This window comes from Carassius carassius, chromosome 1, assembly GCF_963082965.1.
Source record: "Carassius carassius chromosome 1, fCarCar2.1, whole genome shotgun sequence".
NCBI classification, from domain to species: domain Eukaryota; kingdom Metazoa; phylum Chordata; class Actinopteri; order Cypriniformes; family Cyprinidae; genus Carassius; species Carassius carassius.
Genome location: NC_081755.1, coordinates 29,383,432 through 29,392,457, shown reverse-complemented (window position 1 = coordinate 29,392,457; position 9,026 = coordinate 29,383,432). Strand labels below are relative to the sequence as shown.

Genomic DNA, 9,026 nt, shown 5'->3' with positions numbered 1-9,026 from the left:
ACTTTCATCATTACCGTCTGTGCATTTCAGAGGGCAAACATCCCCCACCGACTCCCCAGGGAAATAAAGGTGGTCTAGTCCTGGAAACATTGTGATTACAACATGAATTTCTGGGTTTTGTACATTAAATGCAATCAGAGTTGAACAAAGATAACAGATATGACACTTGATGTAAACACCTGCTTTAGATTTGACTTAATTTAATTTTCTTTCTTTTTTTGCATTATATAACAATGAAGCCAGTTTATCCTGATTTCTATGTACATTATATTAAGGTACAGTTCAGTCAAAAAAAAATAAAAAAATAAAAAAATAAAATTGGTGTCATTAAGTCTTTCATGTGACTTCCTTTTCTCAATGAAACTGAATATTTGGAGAATGTCTTGACCACTCTTTCATGTAATGAAAGTAAATGAGCAATGGGGCAAAAAGCCACCAAAAACATGCAATAATTTGCACACTATATTCTTTGCATTCTGAAGCCAAAGCTTTGGATAAAAAAGCATAAATAAAGTGGTTACTTATTGAAAATGTTTACTACTGTAGTTAATATAGCATGTCAAATAGTGTTTACATGCCAGTTTTGTATACCATATGACTTTTTTAGTAGCTTCACAACACAAAGGTCTTTGAGCCCTGAATCTGAAATTCTCTTCCAAAATATTAGCACATTAAAAAATAAATATGACCTCACGTTGTGTCAATCACTTTTACACACTGCCTGTCTGTTCTCACGTTCTAAAATGAATTCTATTAAAGGCATTCCATCCATTTTATCAGCATTCCAAAACATGCACAATGAAAATGAGAAGCGTTGTAAGTTCTTTCATTCTATGTAATAACACCACTCACTCATCACTTTAACTCAATTATTATGATTGCAGATACAAACCAGCAGTGAGGTCCCAGGGGCAATTCTAATCTCGGATTCTGTCCATTATGCAGTGAATTGTGTGCAATAATTCATTCAGAAGTGCTATTCAAAGGTTTAAGACACTGAGCCATGTAATTGACATTTCTAGGTTATTTCTTCGCACATCATTTCATCCAAATTGGCACAGTGTCCCTGTACAAATTCAGTGTCCTGAAGGTGCATTGCATTGTAGTAGTCAGAAGTGACCCTCAAAGTTGTGTCCCTGTCCCTGAACAACAAAAAAGGTCATTTCAAAGAGTGGCACAGAGCAAAAGTACACAGGGCTACGTGTTGTATTCACACAGCAGAAGGCGGATTGGCATTAAAGTAACTTCACTACTAACAGCAGGTTAGAGGTTTTGTGCTCTAAAACAAGTATTAATGTTTTGTGGCACCTGTTGTGCCCTTTCTGTTGCCTGCTGCGACTAAAATTGTACGGTAAACTTGCCCTGGCTTTACATTGGGTTTGCCCTACACTCTTGTACTTAAGTTACCCTCAGGTGCGTGTTATAGAGTTGCAGGGACTCTAAAGGTCGCAGACTCTGGCAGCTTTACAGATAACTATGAATCGATTCTTTGTGTGGCTGTTTGATGAAAATACACTGGTGGCAGAGGCTCAACCTGCTTCAGTGCAGGGCCAGTTGATTATTCATGACCTCTGCAAATATCACCCAAATGCCAGAGAGCATCAGTAGAGGGCACAGCCTGGTCACACTTTGTAATTTTAGTAAGACAATTAAAAATAGAACTAAAAAAGTAAGTGTCTTTAAGTGTCCTTATAATAAAGTTTTTGTATGATATTAACAAACAGTTTGTCCAGTGCTGGACTGAAATGGATGTTACACAAAGTATTTGTAGTATGTGGTAATATTTATCTAAGGAAATATTTCTTTCTTTCTTTCTTTTTTTTTTTTTTGCTTGCTTGTCTTTTTCTTTATTTTTTCTTCATTCCATCCTTCCTTCAGAACTTTGTTTGCGGCAAAATAAACTTTTTTTTTTTAACGTATAGAATTAGGGATGCGCAACATACAAATTCTGGCAGATATGCATTAAATGAACAGTATTAAAATTATTTAATTAAAATAATGTAAAATAAATTATTTAATTTGTAAATTAAAATAAATGAAAGATAAAACATTTCAAAAATAATTTTAAATGCTGCAATTCACAACATAATAATGTACAATAAAAATAATAATAATATTCATTTTGAGATTTGTATGTATGTATCTGTGTTTGTGTGTGTGAATGTATATATTTAAATATAATATTGTATTTCGCAGAGGCAATATTGTAGCCTATGAGGTTCATCTGAGGTGCGATCATTGCTGGTTGAAAACTGCTCAATTCAATCAGAATGGGATCAATGTCTAAATAATAATTTGCATGAAATAAATCCTGATGTGAGGAAAAAAAACATAATCTCTGTTTTGAGAATTGTCAGAATTCATTGTCCATTAAACATATACTTCTAGATTGTATTACCTCTGCCCCTGTGAGAAACCTTTTTTATTCTGTTGATCCTTCTGAAAAAGTTTTTAATCAAGTGAATCCAAACATGGTTCTAAGATTTCTAGAGGAAATACTATGGGCTGAAATATGTGCCACCAGAAACTGAATTTGAATTGCTAAACTTGAATAATTGCATTGAATAACTGAATTTAATAACCTAATTTGAAATTGTATTGTTTAATTTGAATCATTGCATTGAAAATCTGAATCTGAATTGTATAATTTGAAATTGTATTTATTCAAAAACTGAATTTGAATTGTAGCCGAATAAAATTTGTCCAATAAAATTTGATCCTCACTTAAAAATAAACTCTCTATATATCTTCACATTCACTTCTCACAATTCAGATTCAGTTCTCAAATTCAATTTCAAGTTACTGAGACAGACATCCGGGTAGTTGGAGGATGAAGGAAGAGCAATCGAGCACAGATCGATAGATCGCGTTCATTGGCGCACAGGAGCCAATCAGCACCTACGTTTTGAAGCAAAGTACGTACCCACCATGAAACAAGGAAGAAGTGCTTGCCTTGCCGACTGACTTGACCACCATGGATCCGGTGTGATAAGAGATCACGAGGTCATTCCACCAGCTGGGCACAGTCTAGGAAAAGGTCAGTGAGAGTGATTTTGAACTTCTTTGGGATGGCACCACGAGGTGTCGTTCACTTGCAAAGCGCAAACTTCTGGAGGGCACATAAGATTTAACCAGTGAGTTTTGGTATGTTGGTGCCATGCCAGTGGTCATAATAAGTGTAATAATTAATTACGTTGTTATATATGGTTTTGCTTACAGGCAGTTAATGTACTGTAATACTGATTGTCTATTATTTAAGAAACTATCATACAGTAATTATCACACTATTTAAATTATGATGACAGAAATTACAATTGTAATTGAGTTTAACACATGTAACACAGTACATAAAAAGGACATTATAATAATAATTCTACTGATTTTTTTTTTTTTTTTTTTTTTACATATAAATGTTCAAGCAATATGCACACTATCAATGTAAGCCATTTATACAGTTTTCAAAATACATAACATTTCAAAGAATCTTTACAGAAAGACATACTGTTGTGTCTATATGGTCAAAAACACCCTCACTATTTTAATAGTTGGTGCTAAATGCTTTAGTCTTCATACATACAGCAAGCAAGCCATAGGCAACAGTGGTTAATAAAGAAAAATCTGCAAGATGTAGATAATGGAGTAAAAAACCTTTGGAGAAACCAGACTAATCAAAAACACTGGGGACCAGTTCTCCTCTGTATATTCAGTTTGAACATTTGGTACAATGTCAATAGTAGTTAACAGTGTTACTGCATTGATTCAGCTGTAAGGTTAAAGGTTAATTGTGCTATGTACAGGCAGTAACATTGTTTTCTCTGTGGCCCAGGTGATGCAGGCAGTGTTAGTGAAGAGTTCTAAGGTGCAGTCATCCATCAATGAATTCTTGCTGTTTTGCTGAAACTGGAAACAGTTCATCCTATGTGAAGTCCATTGTGGAAGATTGGGGAATCATCAGTCTCAACTAGCTCCAGAGTGTCTCAGGACAGAGCTTCTGTGGTAAAGAAAAATATAAAAATGTTTAGGAACTGTAATATAATAACAATAATTATTTCCTCTCTGCCGGTGTAATATACAGTACAGTATGCTGGAAGACTTTCTTGACATCATGCAGAACGGGGTCAGAAGACATCAGAAGCAGGAATCATCAAAAATCATTGTTAACCGTAGAGCATCGGTTTACAAATCTTTCAAAATCAAGTTATGATTTATGTGTATGTTGTTATAAAAACAATTAAACAGACATAAATGTAATCTGTTCAACTCAGTCTATTTTGCATTCAAACATTGCTTTAAATTCTTTCACCTTCCTCTTGTTTCTCAGAAACTGTGGTGTATGTACGTGAATTATTCTTTCTCTTGTGTGTTAGTATTTGCATATTTTTGCCATTTACTTTTTTGTTGCTTCTGTAGGGTCATCGCTTACAGGTGATCCCTGGATTCTTTGACATGATATGAGGTACTTGGCCCCAAAAGTTTAAGAGTCTTAGGTTATTTACATTTGAAGGAGAATATAGAAGCGTACAAACCTAGAAATGCTCACTTTGGTTTTGAAGTTGAAGGAATGAAGTCAGCTTTGCTGAAATGACAAAACACAAGAATGAAATATAATGTAAAATTAAAATGTAAAAATGTGTACAATAAACTCAGTACAGAAGCCACATATAAAAGTTTAAGTTAAAAGGTGGACTTTTGAGAGAAAGTAATTTTGCTATGGTCAGGACAAACTGATCAATAATAATCATATGGGAACAGTGACAACCAAAAAAAACCTTTGTACTGTTGAAAATAAATGTACATCACACAGCACAGTGAGCCTTTATGGTAACAGCTCAGTCAATTTAAAAAGCATTAAATCTAACTGGTCAATGCATTAATCCATTGGTGGGGAGACAGATGCTTGGAGGGATAGATCTAACTAAAATGCGACAATATATTGACTTTTTTTATTGACTAAAAAAATATACTAAAGTTTGATGTTGGGCACTGGGCCCAACAGGACCATGGGAAGGTATTGCATCTGTGAGCAAATATGTTGAATTGACTACTTCTGAGTTGTCTCCTTGTCAAAACATAGTGAGACATACAGGCTTACTACTCTCTCTCTCCCTCTTAGTAAGCAGTACCCTGACAATGACAATCACGAGGAGTAGTTATCGTAAATAATCACGCTGAAGACATGACCAGTCTACTTGGCGGCAACAACATTTTCACCGGAGGAAGAGGCAAATGCTTAGAAATAATAAACGCCAAGCAAAGATGTTGTTACCAGAGCTAGTACATAACCACAAAAACGTGGGATAATAGCTACTGTGTTTGCAACACATCGAGAAAGATGTAATTTCCCCCGTTTCTACAAAACAGCTACACCATTAAACTAAAGATCGTTAGATCGTGAAAAAAAAATTTCTGTGTTTGCAACACATCGAGAAAGATGTAATTTCCCCCGTTTCTACAAAACAGCTACACCATTAAACTAAAGATCGTTAGATCGTGAAAAAAAAATCGGATCCATGGTGGTCAAGTCAGTCGGCAAGGCAAGCACTTCTTCCTTGTTTCATGGTGGGTACGTACTTTGCTTCAAAACGTAGGTGCTGATTGGCTCCTGTGCGCCAATGAACGCGATCTATCGATCTGGGCTGGATTGCTCTTCCTTCATCCTCCAACTACCCGGATGTCTGTCTCAGTAACCTGAAATTGAATTTGAGAACTGAATCTGAATTGTGAGAAGTGAATGTGAAGATATATAGAGAGTTTAACTTTAAGTGAGGATCAAATTTTGTTGGACAAATTTTATTCGACCACAATTCAGATTCTGTTTTTGAATAAATACAATTTCAAATTATACAATTCAGATTCAGATTTTCAATGCAATGATTCAAATTAAACAATACACTTTCAAATTATGTTATTCAAATTCAGTTATTCAATGCAATTATTCAAGTTTAGCAATTCAAATTCAGTTTCTAGTGGCACATATTTCAGCCCATAAAATACATTTTAAACATCTTTTCTTGTCTTCCTTTGATTGAATGCACTTTATTTTCACCATGAATATAGCCTTATGAGCTGGTAGGCGTTTAAAAGAAAAGAAAAGAAAAGAAAAGAAAGAAATATAAGATTGTTATGTATTTATTTATTTTACATTTGATTAAAGAATTAAAAATTCCTGTTCCTTACAAAAAGTACTGACACTGACATCATTTCTAATTTCTTCCAAAGCAAGAAGTGTTAGAATGTAATCTAACTGTGACCGAGACAGGATTAGGATTCATGTGCAGAGTTTACAAATTCCACAAATCCATAATCCAGTAATCAAAATCCACTGAACGGTTCCAACAACCAACACAAGAATGAATAATCCAAAAGCAAAGTGCAAAATGGGAAATAAGGGCAACAAGGTCAGGAAAGAATTCAGCACAATGTCAGAGCGCACATATCAATCTCATACATATGGATGACTGTTGCAGTCTGACATGTGCTGCTTCCCATGTTCATTCACTGCAGCTCATCCGATTTATACTGCTGCTGGTGAGAAGGTGGCTTACATAACAATCAGTATATCTGAGCATTCAAGGAAGTTTATAATAATAACTGGTGAAAAATGTTTGTTAGCTTTATATCCGTTAGCTTAAAAATATAGTGATGAATGGCAAGCTTTGAATGGCTGTCCATGGAGTAAGATGCAATTTTTTGCAACCAGATATAGTGATGACATCTACCAGCAGGGCCAAACAGGGCCTTGCAAACCTGCCAAATCTGGACCTCTTGGGACAACACAATCTCATTAGTAATTGTAGTTGTTATAAGTTGTAGTTGAAGTACACATGCATTTTTGTATGTTTGCATAGAAACTGAAATGTAAATAATGAACACTGACAGCATCTAAAAAGGTATTTAATAAATGGTTTTAGAGATGCTAAAGAAAAAGAAAATATGGATCTTAACTGAATTGAATTTAGAATCATGAGAAGCAATATCTTAACTCAGTTGTATTTAATTAATGAGATTGTTTAAATAAGTTCAATGCCATCACATTTATTATCTGATTTGAGATATACTGTGATTCTGTACTGCATGATTTCTAGTGCCATAAATCAACTCAGTTCCAACAATTTGTCCTTAATATTTCATCTTCGTTACATTTGTTCATTAATGCTTACTTAATCATTTCAATTTTTATTTTGTTTGATCATAAATGTAACCTTAAAAGATTTCCATGTACAGTAATAGTATGTTGTAAACAAAATTAGAGGTGGGCTCAGATATAACCTTGTGCATTAAAGTGTTATACATGTAGCAAAACAAACACAGAGGTGCAAGGTGAACTTACTTGGCTAGATTATTTGCAAACACTGTGGTGTGAGAGTTACTAATACATTTAGCCGTTATTGTTGTGTTCCTCTGAAATCGATCCCTGGGTATGGCTTGTTTTTTCCACCATCACATCTTCAGGGAGTGAGCTGGCTCCTCTCTGAGCTAGTTTGGTAGCTGGCTGTCTAATTACTCCATTCCTAATGCATGTACTCCAAAAACACACAGATTTACAAGCGAGGCGCCTGTAATTGAAATTGAGCTCCATAAGGGATTTATACACCCATTTGTTTGATGTAGTCCTGGAGAAGATTTTCTGCCCGGGCCTTGTGCAGCTTTGCTCACCTGCACAAGCTCTAACCTTGTACAGTTTCCTGCTCTTGCTGTAAACACCTCATTTAGTAGTTACCGGAGCACTGGAGTGCTGGCTGCTTGAAATTTAGATATAAATTACATTTTAAAATATATTAAAATAGAAAACTAATTTTAAATGGTAATATTTCACAATATTACATTTTACTGAATTATCAAATAAATACATGTACCCTTGGTTATTTATCTATTTATTTGAACTGACATTTTTAGCATTTTATGCAGTTTTTATTTATTTTGTAGTTTATTTTTATGCCGTTTTTTATGTATGTGTAACAATGCTGTCCATAGTATAGTTTTTTTTTTAGCCTACTAGTAAATCATGGTAAAAATTGACAGTTTTATTAAATTTGAATAAGTTTGTGAATAAAGCATTTATGAGATTTTCTGAAGCAGAATCACCCATACAAAAGATCTTGTGAAAAGTTCTATTCATCTATAATTCAAAGTAACTTTATTTTAATAAGTCTACTTTAGTCCAAATATCTTTTATTTTCCGTAAGAAAGTTTTTACCTCCATCCGTCTTATGATAAGCCAGTTTCAGTTGCAGTACTTTACCATCCACAACACTTAAGAAAATCCAGCCGCTGTGTGCCTCACAATGTGTGCTCAGATGACTGATGGAGGACTTTGTTAAAGCATTGTGAAGATTGTACTTACCCCTCCATTCTAAAACACACAAGCAAAGCACCTGCTTGGAAATCCTGCGCTAATTACGTCAGTCTTCAAAGACGCAATAAGGAGCATTGTGTTCAAAGTCGTGACCAGCCCATTTGAGCGGCTAACACAAATGAGCTCTAATGATAATTGAGACAATCACAGTCTTCCTTTTTGGAAATGTAATGGTGTGTTAAGATGAGACGTTACAGCTCTCACACATTCGGCTCACTGCTGTCAAACTTCTGAATGGATTCACAATCGAAAAATGGGTTGTGCTAGGCATTACGATTAAGCTCAGGTATGTATTATATATAACATTAACCTGACAAATATTTTGAGTGCAAGTACTTTTAGTCATACTTTGTTACATTGTTTTTTTTTATTCTGCATTTACATTACTGAGATAATTTTGATGGGCTCCTTGCCATTACTGTTATATTTGATTGTAAAACATGGGCACTTATGTAAATAGTTGTTATTATAATTATTATTATTTATGCCAAAATTAGTTCTTTACTAATTGTCTAGTAACATTTACTTAATTTAAATCTGCATTCAGCACTTTTATCAGCACATGACATGCATAAAATGAGTCCTTCTTTTGCTGACAAAGGAATAATCTGATACAAGGTGGCATCCAATACTGTGGGATCAATCAAGAGAGAGAAACAGAGCAGAAACT

The 9,026-nt window shown here is 34.5% G+C and overlaps 1 non-coding gene across 1 annotated transcript; it reads left to right on the top strand.

Annotated features, from left to right (window-relative positions):
• The first annotated feature begins 2,184 nt into the window (after positions 1 to 2,184).
• Positions 2,185 to 2,318, top strand: LOC132154058 (U4 spliceosomal RNA). Its single transcript, XR_009437056.1, has one exon. It is a non-coding gene; the product is annotated as a U4 spliceosomal RNA (small nuclear RNA).
• The last annotated feature ends 6,708 nt before the right edge of the window (positions 2,319 to 9,026 follow it).